The sequence below is a fragment of the Strix uralensis genome, chromosome 14 (assembly GCF_047716275.1).
Source record: "Strix uralensis isolate ZFMK-TIS-50842 chromosome 14, bStrUra1, whole genome shotgun sequence".
NCBI lineage: Eukaryota > Metazoa > Chordata > Aves > Strigiformes > Strigidae > Strix > Strix uralensis.
The window spans coordinates 6,228,874-6,241,782 of record NC_133985.1 but is presented as its reverse complement, the minus strand read 5'-3'; the positions used below and the strand labels follow the sequence as shown (position 1 = coordinate 6,241,782).

General features: G+C 36.6%; 1 long non-coding RNA gene across 1 annotated transcript in view; it reads right to left on the bottom strand.

The window, feature by feature from the left end:
* LOC141949749 (uncharacterized) overlaps positions 1 to 11,084 on the bottom strand; it is a 31,101-nt gene extending 20,017 nt beyond the window's left edge. The window contains exon 1 of the long non-coding RNA XR_012630848.1: positions 11,060 to 11,084. This is a non-coding gene — a long non-coding RNA (uncharacterized LOC141949749). The remainder of the gene's footprint in view (positions 1 to 11,059) is intronic.
* Between the last annotated feature and the right edge of the window lie 1,825 nt (positions 11,085 to 12,909).

The following is a 12,909-nucleotide window of genomic DNA, read 5'->3' as shown; positions in this document are numbered from 1 at the left end:
CCTTCTAGTGCCTTGACTACAGGCAAAGGTTTCCATTTGTCCATCTAGTTTTAGAATATTTACTGCTTTTCCCTAAGGGTTCCTTTCAAGCCTCAGCTGTGTTAACATGAGTGGGACTCAGAGCCAGTGCAATGTTTGGTGAAGCTTCTTTCAGACTGGCTGCCATGCTTGGCAGACAACACTTTGTTGGCAATGAGGGTGGGAATGACTGGCAGTTGTAATAGCAATGGCAAAACGAATGCTAGCCTTTGCACTATAAATTTTCATTCCAGCTGCTCAAACAGGAATCATGGGTCCCTGTAGTGCCTCTCCAGTCTGCCTGCCTTGACTAGAAACTAGTAATTGTACTTCACTGAGCAAATATCCATAGAATGACTAATGCAGATGAACCTCAAAACCATCCCCATTACAGGGATTAGTGTTACTAAATGTAGAAGTATGTGTTCTTAATATCATATAAAAGGAAAGCAAATCCACTTTTTTGGTATCTTCTAAAATTCCTGAAAAATAGGCAATGGTCCATGTATTTATTTTTTCAAGAGTAGATAAGAATGCTCCTTAGCCAGTGTTTTGTATGCAAAATTTCCAGGTCCCCAGTACTGTACTTCCTCATACATATTTTCAAGTATTCTTGTATTCTCTCTGTGATGATTGGCACACATGATGAGTAAACACCACTACAAATAAGAAAAAATACAAGAAAAGAATGACCTAGAAGTGTTTATAGCTGACTATAAAAAGAATTTCCTTTTTCACAGCTTGCCTGGTCAAAAGCCAAGCATTTACGTTCACTTTTGAATGATCAAATGCTTATTTTCAGATCACGATATACCTGATAAGGCCAGCAAACATGCAAAATAAACCAACAACACAACCAAACCCAAAAGAACCCAAGAGCTTGACAGTTTTATTTGAAGTATGGAATAATCTTTTTAGAAATGATTTGAAAAGCTGGACTGCTGACACAAAAAACATAAGTTTCTTCTTGAAAATTAATCCTATTTACTGACACTGTTATTTTTCACAAATGAAACTTTTTTTATGTAAAGAGCACTTAACTGAGTACAATCTCTTCCCTTTCTCTAATGCAGAATAGGTATGACTTGTTCCTCAAGGCAATGTGACCCTTCAGCAGCTTTCCTGCCTGATATAACATGTCTTTTCACTTGTGTTGTTCATAATTTCTTAGCAACCTGCAAACTGAAAATACTGACATACGTCCTCATGCTCTAGGATACTGGTGCATAATTATAGCAAAATAAATACTGAGTAGAGAAAGACTTCTGTTCAGCTGCCTTCCATCTCTCTTGTGATGTTGCTCTTGTATGTTCCCTTTTTAAAGGTCTGTTTACTGGAAAGGGGAGTAACAGATAAGAAGAGTCATAGAATCATAGAATCGTTTAAGCTGGAAAAGACCTTTGAGATCATTGAGTCCAACCGTTAACCTAACACTGCCAAGTCCACCACTAAACCATGTCCCTAAGCACCACATCTTTCAAAAACCTCCAGGGATGGTGACTCAACCACTTCCCTGGGCATCCTGTTTCAGTGCTTGATAACCCTTTCCGTGAATAAATTTTTCCTAATATCCAATCTAAACCTCCTCTGGGTGCAACTCAAGGCCATTTCCTCTTGTCCTATTGCTTGTTACTTGGGAAAAGTGACAGACCCCCACCTCGGTGCGTCTCAGGTAGTTGTAGAGAGTGACAAGGTCTTCCTTCAGCCTCCTTTTCTCCAGCCTAAACAATCCCAGTTCCCTCAGCCTCTCCTCACAGGACTAGTTCTCTAGACCCTTCACCAGCTTTGTTGCCCTTCTTTGGACACACTCCAGCTCCTCAATGTCTTTCTTGTAGTGAGAAGCCCAAAACTGAACACAGTATTCAAGGTGCAGCCTCTCCAGTGCTGAGTACAGGGGGACAATCACTTCCCTAGTCCTTCTGGCCACACTATTTCTTATACAAGAGGAAGTTAAAGGGACATTAGAGCTGTTAGTCCCTTTTTCTTGATACTGCTGATATCACTGTGACAGAGGAGAAGATGGGACACATAGTGATCATAAAAAGGCAGGTGTCCCAAGCACTAAAATGCCTCCATGTAGTCCTGAAGTTCCAGGTGCACAGGTTGTTCAAGTAGGGACAGATTGCTCTAATAGACCCTATCTAACCTAGCCAGCCATGTTATGCTCAAGCTCCATCTTAAAGCTAGCAAGGTTTTCACCCCTGCTATGTCTACTAGAGTGCTCAGCCCCTCATTTGAATTTCATATACTTTCTTCTAATTTCCAGCCTTATTTTGCCTAATCACTTTCAAGCCAGTGTTCTCCTCGGGCTTATGGGTCTTTTCTTCCTGCCTGCTGTTATCTATAGATGTGCTTTTGTTCCTTTCAACCTTTGCTTTCTAAAGGATGTTTCAGCTCATCAGACATTTTTTCTTAGTGGTCCTTCTCTGTTCATTGTCCCCACTGGGACCATGGATGTCTGGAACCATCCACAGATATGTAGTTTCTTATTTAAATAAACTAAAATTGATGTTACATAACGTCACACAAATTAGACTCCTTGACACACTATTAGAGAGACTTTTTCAATGTCTGTCAGATGAGAAAACTCTCAAAAGGGACAATGTGCCACCCCAGTTTAACCAAACACAGTGACCTTTAGGGCTGCTGAATTGTCAAAAAAGAATCTTGACCTTTTACTATAATAATAGCTATCATCTGAAGCAATTTCTGTAAAAACTGCCAATTCTGACCAAAAAAAAAAAAAAAAAAAAAGGGCAGCTTCAGGCTGCTGGAAAGCAGTGTAGATATTTGGTGGACTTGTTCTACCCATTCAGGATTCAGCCATGCCCAGAACATCTCCAGAGTGAGCAGCATTGGTCTTAGGCAAACATGGTATCTACAAGAACATAGCCATGGCATCCCAGTCTGCACAAGCATACCTAACATCTGGGGTAAATATTCAGGAGCAGGAGACCTTGCCAGACACAATTTTCTGCTCTTTGTAGTACAGATATGAAAGTTATTTTCAAAAGAATAAATTGTGACACATCCACAGTTCTGGGATAAATTTTAAGAATTCTGTTGCAAACATGACCAGAATGCAGAGCTTCTTTATAAACAAAATTTCTGGAAGAATTCTTAGAAATAGAACTAGGGACATGATTTGAACTGGTTACAAATAGACATTTTTAAAAATACTTATCCTATATTTTATGTCTCAATGGCAGCTCAGTTCTTCAGAAATTTCTTCAAGACAATGTATATCCAGACAGACCAATGTGTAACTTTGTAAGCCAAGCGTACTCTTGATGACGTTTTGCCTATAGCCTCTATAGCAGTGCTTTTCAGATTTTCCGTGGACCCCGAGATACTCCAAGTGGAAACTTGCTTAGACATCCCACATACAAAAGCTGTTCTAAAGCTGTTGTTGGGAGTCATGCACTTTTCGTACTTGCTTTATTGGTTTCCAAAAGTTCGTGGAAAGTCCTGTTGTAAAGTTCCTAGTTTTCCTTTCATTGCTATCAAATTAACATTAAATAGGGACATTGCTCATGCATGCTTAGTTTTAATATTTGCTGTTATCCTGGTGAAATGTGTCTGACATGAAACTAAGCGCACCCTCAGTAGGAGCTGTAAAGTATCTGTATATTTGTGTGCTACATTTCATCTATTTTATTCTGCTAACCTCCATCTGTGTCTTATTTCCCTGAACTAGTGCATTACAGCCTTAACACAGGAAAGGTCAAGCTTTTGTATGCAGTAGAAATATGCATCAGTAAACAAAAGCAGCAGCTGTGAACTCAGCATCTATAAACTGTGCTGGTTTATATATTACTCTTCTTTTTAAACTGAAATTATACATAACATTCATCTTAATGACTAGGCCCAGTTCGTTTTGCCTGAAGCCATATGACCCTGAACTCCGACACTGTCTGATTTCAGGCTAAACAAGGTTGGTCTGGATCAGTACTAAACTGTGAAGAAAGAGGAAATGACCTTCAGTAACAATGCTCACTGCTGGTTCAGAGAGGACATATCATCATTCAGCAAGGACACACTTTTTCCTGACTTGGTACTGAACAAGATGGGAGGCAAGGTGTTGTTATTAAAAATGCTGGTCAAAGAACAATTTCATCAAAATCTTACATATTCACTCTTGTTCTAAATTATAAATAAGATCTCTCTTTCTATCCTCGCATTTTTGTATCTGAACTACAGAAATGTATCAGAATATGAAACAAATTGAAGGTAAAGTATTATTGCATTATATAACTAGTAATAAGTTGTTTCTGTCTCAGAATTTGAGGAGTGTAAACAAAAATAAATTTGATCGTGACAGAGCCAAATACATTTTTTTGGTGAAATCTTATATAGAGATCCTATGAGAGCAAAATTCTAATTTTCAGCACAAGTTCCTGTAAAAGCACACATCTGCAAAGATGTATGCAGCTGAAAAGAAAATGTAACGTGACTTCAGCAGATTCTCTGAGTTCATCACATGTTTTGGAGGTCTTATTGATAGAAGAAGCGTCCGCAGAGATTGTGGGCTTGAAAGCAGCCAGTATTACCTTACTACAATTTCTTATGCAACTGTTTTTATGGCTTTGTTTAAGATAAGATATTTTACACTGCTATAGAATTCATTAGGTAAGTGTAATTAATAATAGTAAGTTATTTGTCATCTCAGATTCTGTTTCTTGGCAGTGGAGCATTTTGTTTTACTTGCTGTAATTCTGCTACTGTATGCTCATTGCTTCTGAAGTGACACAACTCTAACCCTTTCAGATATCCAGACACAGAGTTAAGTTCTGCTGTGTTATACATAGACCTGGAACCCCTACTTTTCAGATGGATGAGATAAAAATGATAAAGATGATGTATGTAGCAAATAGAAAGTATTGTATGTTCTCCCTTAAGCTGTCATGGGCATCTTCCTAGTGAAGTAATGAAGGAAGTTCCTGAGGACCTTAACCACAAGCAAAAAGTAGGAAGAACCAATAACCATTTTCACAATCCAAAAAAGTCTGTCTTGGAAAGAAATTTCTGTCTATGGAGGTAATTAGAGAAGTTGCTGAGAACATCTTGAATAGAGAACTTGCCCTATGGCTTCCTGCTCATTCCTGCCTCATTGAGGCATGAGAGGAGTAGTTGTGAATTTCCATATAATAAATATTCTGTACATGTATAATGCTTAGAAATTTGAAGTGTTGCTTTACTCTGAAAATTGTACTACCTTTTCAATCAGATCTTCATGATGTGCATATTCAGTTATAACTTCATACTTTAGATGAAGAAAAAAGGATTAAAGAAAGATTGCTACAAACAACGGTCCCACTGACCCAACTCTGCTAAGAACTGGGGAGCAGGATTCATTTTCCATTTCATCAACAGCATTTATTATGAGGTTCTAGATGATGACATATAAGCAGAGACCCTCTCATCAGCACAGAGCTGATAGAATCACTGCAGCCTGCAAATCTCTCCTGGTGTTGGTAGTGTCAGGATTAGAAAGAGCTCATTTGAACAGTCCACAAGACTGGAAATTAAAGGGAAAAAAGTGTGTGTGACATGATCATAGTAACAATTTAAGTACTTTAAAGACACCATTTGAAACAGAAAATGCGTTGAGTGTAAAAAGAGTACTAACAAAGCTGATGCCTTTTCAGAATCTTGAAGAAATACATTCTACAGAATGCGTATTTCTTTCTCTTTCCTTCTAATTGACTCTTCATACAATTTTCCCTCTGTGATTATGAGTCAGCCTTGGCTCAAGTGTCCTGAAGGACATGTAGTGGTCCTTAACTAAACAAACATAGATAGCCATCTAACCATAATTTTAAGTAAGCATTTGCAGTCATATAGATAATCCACATACAACTTGGCATATTCGTTATTTCAACAAAATGGAACCTAGTTACATTGAGATCAGATCATCTTTTTTCTGCGGTATAAACTGCAAAGTTTTCTGCGGTATAAAATTGTTCAAGCTTCATTATAAGAAATATTTAAAGTTTTAAATTCAGGAAGATCTTATGACAGCATGAGGGATTTTTCTTTAAACATATCTTTCAAATATTAAATCACAATGAAACATCATCTGTATGTGACCTTCTGAAGGCCATGATGAAGAAAAGACTTTTAAGTTATTTTGGTAACAAGTGTATCACCAACAATGGCAAAACAGGGCAGACTGAACTTATAAACATTACATCACAACTGTTGCTAGAGATAACATGTTTGCTAAACTTCTCAAAATGAGCTGATACCACAAGTCATCTCATTGTGATCAGGACTAGGACTATTTCCTGCTAAGACTGGCTAGCAGACTGGTATATTATTGCTTGCCCAAAATATTGAACTTGCCTAGGGAAGCTATCTTTATTTTGTGTAAATAAGCACAAGTGTTCTCTTCTGGAAGGACAAAAAGGTTGCTAGCAAATGCAAATAATGGAAAATACCAGTATGCTAATTATAAAGACATTTCAAGTTAATCTATTTTTAAGGAAATCTTACTATTACAATGATAAGAGCAAAATTTATACCTTTCAGTCTTTGCAAACAACATAATGTTTATATTTTGAATTCAGCAATATTGGGCTTTGATATTTAAATAAGTTCTCTTATCATGCTACAGGATGTATCTTAAATTTTGGAAGTTCAAAACACACTATGCTTAGTACCCCGTGAAACAGGATAAAAATTTGTTTTTGCTGTGTGCTGTTCATTGTCTTCTCAGAGATTGCTTCATGTCTTGGAAGTTTCCAAAAGCTAGGGAGAACAGTGCAGTGTCCCCTTAATTAAGAGGGTAGGGATAAAAAGAAAGTGGAGAAATAAATGCATAAAACTAGGTCAGAGCAATTGCCTGCATTTCCAGAAGGAAGTAATGAATTGGTTAATGGTATTTTGGTAAAAATTTGTAATTATTAAAAATATTCCATAGATATTCAGGCTAATTTTCAGTGGACTGTAAAGCCAGATTTTACTGTTATGACCCTGTATGGACCAAAGATGAGTGTGTGGGAACCAACATAACTTGGCAAGCAAAACAGCAATCATGTTGTAAAAGTTGTTCCAGCTGCTGAACAGAAAAGGATGAGTGTTTTGTACAAAGTGTCCCTATTCCTTGCTTTTGACAGAGATAGCGCACAGCTTAAATGCTCTTATCTGCTTTATCTTGGTTTTAGTAGACTTGCATGGCAGCCTTCTACACTAGAGCAATGGAGCTTCTCAAGCCCAGCCTGATGGCAGGGCTCCCAGGGGACACGCTGAACTGCTGCAGAGCCCCGGTTCCACAGTGGCTCTGTTAGCAGGGAGAAACTCACACAAAACAGCACCAGCTTGTGCATAATTATTAGAGGGCTTCTAACGCAAGTCAAATTGAACAGATCTTTCCATTCTTTATTTATACTGTATGCTGCAGACTGTTGGGATCCTGAGCCATCTTTGGATCAACTCATCTGGCACTGAAAACCTACTGAGGAAGTAAAGACTAGTTTACTTTGCTGAGAAGCAAAATAAAATTATCTTTGTTCTCTGTGCTCTGTGGCTAGATTCTGTGCATTACCTCAGACACCTCCGTGTTAACACAAGTGACACTTTCAGTGTGCCTTTCCCTTGGTTTTGTTTCATAACTTGGAAGCTTTCTTAGGAAAACAAAATGTCATTTGTTGTCTAGCAAGCAAAAAACATATTTCACATATTTCAGATGTACAAAGGTGCTACTGAACAAAATTACAAGCTAGACATCAAATTTAGCACTGCTTCTGCTGAAATTTGTCATACCTCTTTCTAATGCAATGCACAGCAGCTCTCTGCAGTGATAGCAGAACAGCTTCTATTATGCAGCAAAGCAAATTAATACTTTGCGTGAAGGCTCAGGTCGAAATAGTTGATGGCTTGTGTGCAGAAGCTACTCTGTTATGTGATTAGGCAATTATGTAGAGTATAAGTGGAAACCTGAATACATACATTTATTTTCGAATTTCAATTGGGACATTTTTTAAACCATTTGCTTTTAGGATCAGCATTATTCACATTTCTTGTGTTACAAGAGAACCTCATCTACACAGAGAGCAGATGACCTTTTCTAGTAGCATATGCTGAATATGTTAAATATTTTAATTAATTTCAAATAAAGAAATGGGTCATATTATTTATCTGCAACATAAAAATTCAAATCACCTTGAAAGAAAATTAAGATTATGTCCAATTTTGTATTACCTAATCTTTGCTACTTATTAGTATTTTGTTTCTTTGTCTTAGGGGCTGCAAATTTAACCAAAATTTCAGATAAATATCTTTGAAAGAGAGTTGAGCTAAAAACAACATAACTAATTCTATATCACAGAGCAGAACTCCTGAGTACTTTTGGAAATGTCAGTGATAATCAGGGAGTTTTCAAATGAACTTTAAAGCATTGTAAACAAAATCTTGCCTTCCTTAGGACTTCATGAGTCAGTTTTGATTTCTGTATCTATTTCTGCTTCTGAAGAATCATTAAAGAAAATATATTTGCCAAAATTACTTAGAAGGAACATGGGCTAAATTCAGAGGGTTTAATTTGCACTTAAATCCAAATATGTGATTCTCTTTGACTTTAAATTGGAAGAAAGCAGAATTTAGTCATGACCTGTTATTATGTATTCTGAATATGTTGAGCAATTATACTTTTGTCTCCAGTTGTCATGAGACTATGACAAATGGAAGTATGTGCTGTATGTATGCAATCACAGCCAACTAAAGACTGCCTGCAGTTACTTCTCTTCACCTTCAATGAAACAAGTGGTTTAATACAGAAGAAACATTTTGCCTCATGTTCTCTTACTTCCTGGTTGCTAGAAACAGTTCATTTAAGAAATGTAACTAGTTTGAATTGTGTGGCCTTATAATGATTTTCTGCAGCATTATGTTGCCACAATCTTGTTTGACAGAAGGTGTCAAGCTGTCAAGATAGTTGTTTGGCATAATGGAAATAGGACACTTTTTTCCCTCAGGGGTATTTTTTCCATATTTATGGGATTTATGTATTTGCAATGAAATAACACCGCAATGGTCTTCTGTGTTTCTAAACAATAAATAGTTATTTGAATTCCCTTGTCTATGTACAAAGTAGTATTTTCCCCCCAAAAAAGCCCCTTTTTTATTAAAAGAATAGGAAAATAGCACCATCATTTTTTTTTCCCTGCAACTAAGAATAATTGCTGAGCAGAAATCTAGGCATATTGTCCGAGGTTTATAGCCAAATTCCTTTGTGTATTACTCTGAGCCACATATTAGCACAAACGACTATACAGCTATAAATCTTTAAAGTTGTTCCGTACTGATATAGCATATATATGACAATTAAGGTCACACTTATCTGGCTGCTGCTATGATTTGAAATCTTTTCTTCTTCCTTTTCAGAATTCAACAAAATAATGCAATAGTCTTGCAATAAATCCACTGGGTAGAAGGGCTTCAGTCACAAACAAATACTTGGCATTTTCATATTAAAAAAAAAAATTGCTGGCCCTGCATAAAGGACCTTCTTCTCCTAAGGTTCCTCCAGTTGACCATTTGTCCAAAAATAAGTAAAAATATTTACAAAGGCGGCTGGCTGTATGTTACTTCCAAGGACACCAGTGTGCAATCCCCACATTTTTCCTACGGTGCACACATTTTATTAGTCGCTTATTTACAGATACAAATGCTAGCTTGAATTTGTCAGTACTTACAGGTATCCATTTCCTTTATTTAATTAAACTTTATGTTCAGAAAAGACACAGTATTTACATTTCAAATCCCATCATACTACTTAATCCATTTTTCTGGTGCTAGATTTGCATTTAATTCAGGATTTGAGTTATGCTCAACCTCATTGTTCCAAGTAATAGAGTTTATTAGGATGGCTATACACAATATTGCATATAATGAATGTGAGAAACAGAAAGCTAAGTTGCAAAGCCAACAGTGGAGGAAAACAAGACTAGCAATTTTGGGTGACTCCATTTTGGAAGGCCAATGTGTTTCCAAGGCCTCATTTTCAAAAAGCATCACTGAAGTTTCCCACAGTGTCAAGATCAGTCATCGTTTCTTACTAATTGGACTAAGTCTGAAAAACACACTCTGTACATTTACAGAATTGGTGTCAAACTCCTTGACTAATTGAAAAGAAAATTAAAATCTTCCATTCTCTGAAATGTTGTGGCTTTCTTTTCACACTTCCTACACTAGGATAAGACAAACTGCCCTAGAACTTATATTCAGTACCTTCAGGAAACACCTCTCACATTAATACAACTCTTATAAACCTTATGAGACTGCTTTCTCAGTTGCTTACATATATGAGAGATTTCTGCCATTTGGTGTTAAAAATAGGCTTCATAAAGCAGGAAGAGGAAGAAAAAATCTTTTAAAATTATCTAGAAATTTATTCTTTAGTGAAAAATGAGATTAAAAAATGAAATGTGTGAACTTTTTAGGTATTCTTAAACAAGAGGATGTATTTTTAAGAAAAAATTAAATAACCAGCTGATGTGGATCAGTATTTCTGTAAGTAAAAATTAACTTCTTATTTCTAGGTATGTGGCTTGAGATTGAAGAGAATTTCCAGCTACCTGTTTTATACAGCACTAAAATGTAAAAGTAAGTAAAACCAACTTAATTACAGAAATATCTTCATGCATTAGAAAACATTTATTAGCTACAGCACAAAGTGTGCATAACTCTTCCTTAAAAGTAAATGTTTACTAGTAATTTCTTAGTCTGTCCCCCCAGTGCCATAGTGGCTTTGCTAAATCCCAGAATTACAAGTAGTAATAAAATTATTTTCTTGCTCCCCCTTCCCATCCTTCCCATAATTATCCAAAAGATTTAAAGCACTAGACTAAATATCTTAAGATTATTTTGCATTAGAAGTATTCACCCTTGAAAATTATCCATATGAAATAATTCAACTAAAAAAAAATCACTTAAAAATAACGTTCCTGACTTGTACTCCAAACTCATATCCACAATTCTTGTTGAAATAACTTTACCATAGATTCAGCCAGTAAACCATATTGAAATGCCATATGATCACCTGTGTCACTGCATGATGCTATCCCAAGAAACAGGGCTTTCTCAAAGTGAGCTTAGTGGATCTCTGCTCTGGGATTTATACAATGCAATAAAAAATGACAAAAAACACGAATGCAAATGTATTTTAAAATATAATATTAGCATTGTCAACATGAAAGACTTTATTTACTTCACAGAAAAGAAAATATTCAGAATAGTGTGATTTGTTTCGGGGAATGCACAAAAAAGTTTCAACAACTAACATACAGTGTTTCTTTGCAAAATAGCCCTTTGCATGATGCTGAAGCTGAAACGGTTTTTGCCCACTGGTATCTACGTACTTGTAAAAGGAGGTCATTAGCCTCTATTGTGACTGCTCCTTTTGGATTACCTGTCTTTGTCTTTACACAAGTCAAACAATAAATAAAGGTAGTCTGTTAATATAGATTAGAGGTTAAACTGTTATTTATTGTCGCATTTTATGGAGAGATTCTGTAGAGACTGTTATTGACCTTCTCTGCCTACAAAATAAGAGTCATGTATTTATCCTAGGCAATCCATTTGCAATGAAAAGAAATTATAGTCTTCCTGAAGAGTTACAGAAACTGAGGTACAATGATAAATCCTGATGAGGAACAGTTGCTGAGTTAGCGCGTCACAAATTCACATCATGTCATGTCTCTGAGCATATTAAATGAGGAAATAGTTGCCAACCAAAAGATTTCCTCCTGCAATTTTTGAAGTCTTCTTTTAAATGCCATCTAGGATTTGGATAGAATAGAGCATGAGAAAAGTATATAGCACATTTTCATTCCTTTGAATTTACATAGCAGAGAGAGCTATAAAAGTAAACAAAAAACTCCCATTCTCTTTCATGTGTTCCTTTAAGTAGAAATAGCAGAAGAAAAATCATCATAACAGCCACCCACTTACTGTGCCTTAATCACATCAACAACATGCCCTTACACTGGTTTCTGACAGTGCTTCTGCACCCTAAATCAGAACACACCGCAGAAATAAGTCTGCAGGAGTTGCTCTAACCCTGAAAGCACGGAAGTACTTCCTGACTGCATAAAGTATGGAAGCTTCTTGTTAGAATGAAAAGAAACTCCTTATCTGTTCATCTGAAATTGTGAGGATGTCAGAAATTCAGACTAAGCCTCCCATAATGCTAAAAATGGAGAGGAGAGAAAGAGAAGACCTCATGAAAATGTAGATTTCTCCTGTATAAAGCAGCCACAGGAAATGTAAGTTTCTCCTGTATAAAGCAGCCAAAGGCTTCTGCTTCCTCACCCAATCTGGCTTTCAGGTCCAGACTTCACCAAATTCTGACCACTGAAAAAGCTTTAAAAGCCACTTCTTTCTGTGGCCCTTCCAGACTGCCTTAGTTGTCACTTCACCTGTGCCCACACCACAGTATTACTGACAGAAGTAAGTGAACTATAATGCTTCTTTGAAGAAGAAATTATATCCATCCAAGACATGGCCTTTCCTAACCCAACTTGTCAAAATGTGTGAAAAAATGCTCAGAGGAGACAGCAAAGAAGTCTTACAAGGAGCTGGATAACTACTGGTAGTATAGCTCTACATCATAGCAAAAGTGGAGTAGGGAAGGGAGTGCTCTACAGCCAAGTATGAGGTAGTTAGAAGTGGTGGTAAAGAAACTGTGTAACATTGCTTCTGCACTATGTCTTTGCAAAGGATTACACGACTGCATCATTTTCTTGTTGTCCAGAACTAAACGATCTGCAGGACACTGGATGGCTGCTCAGACTAACAGAGGTAAGAGGACAGTCATTTTATTTGTTGCATGTTCCTTGTTTCAAAAGCAAAACACTTAGAAAGCTTAAAATATTTTAAGCACTTGAAAAA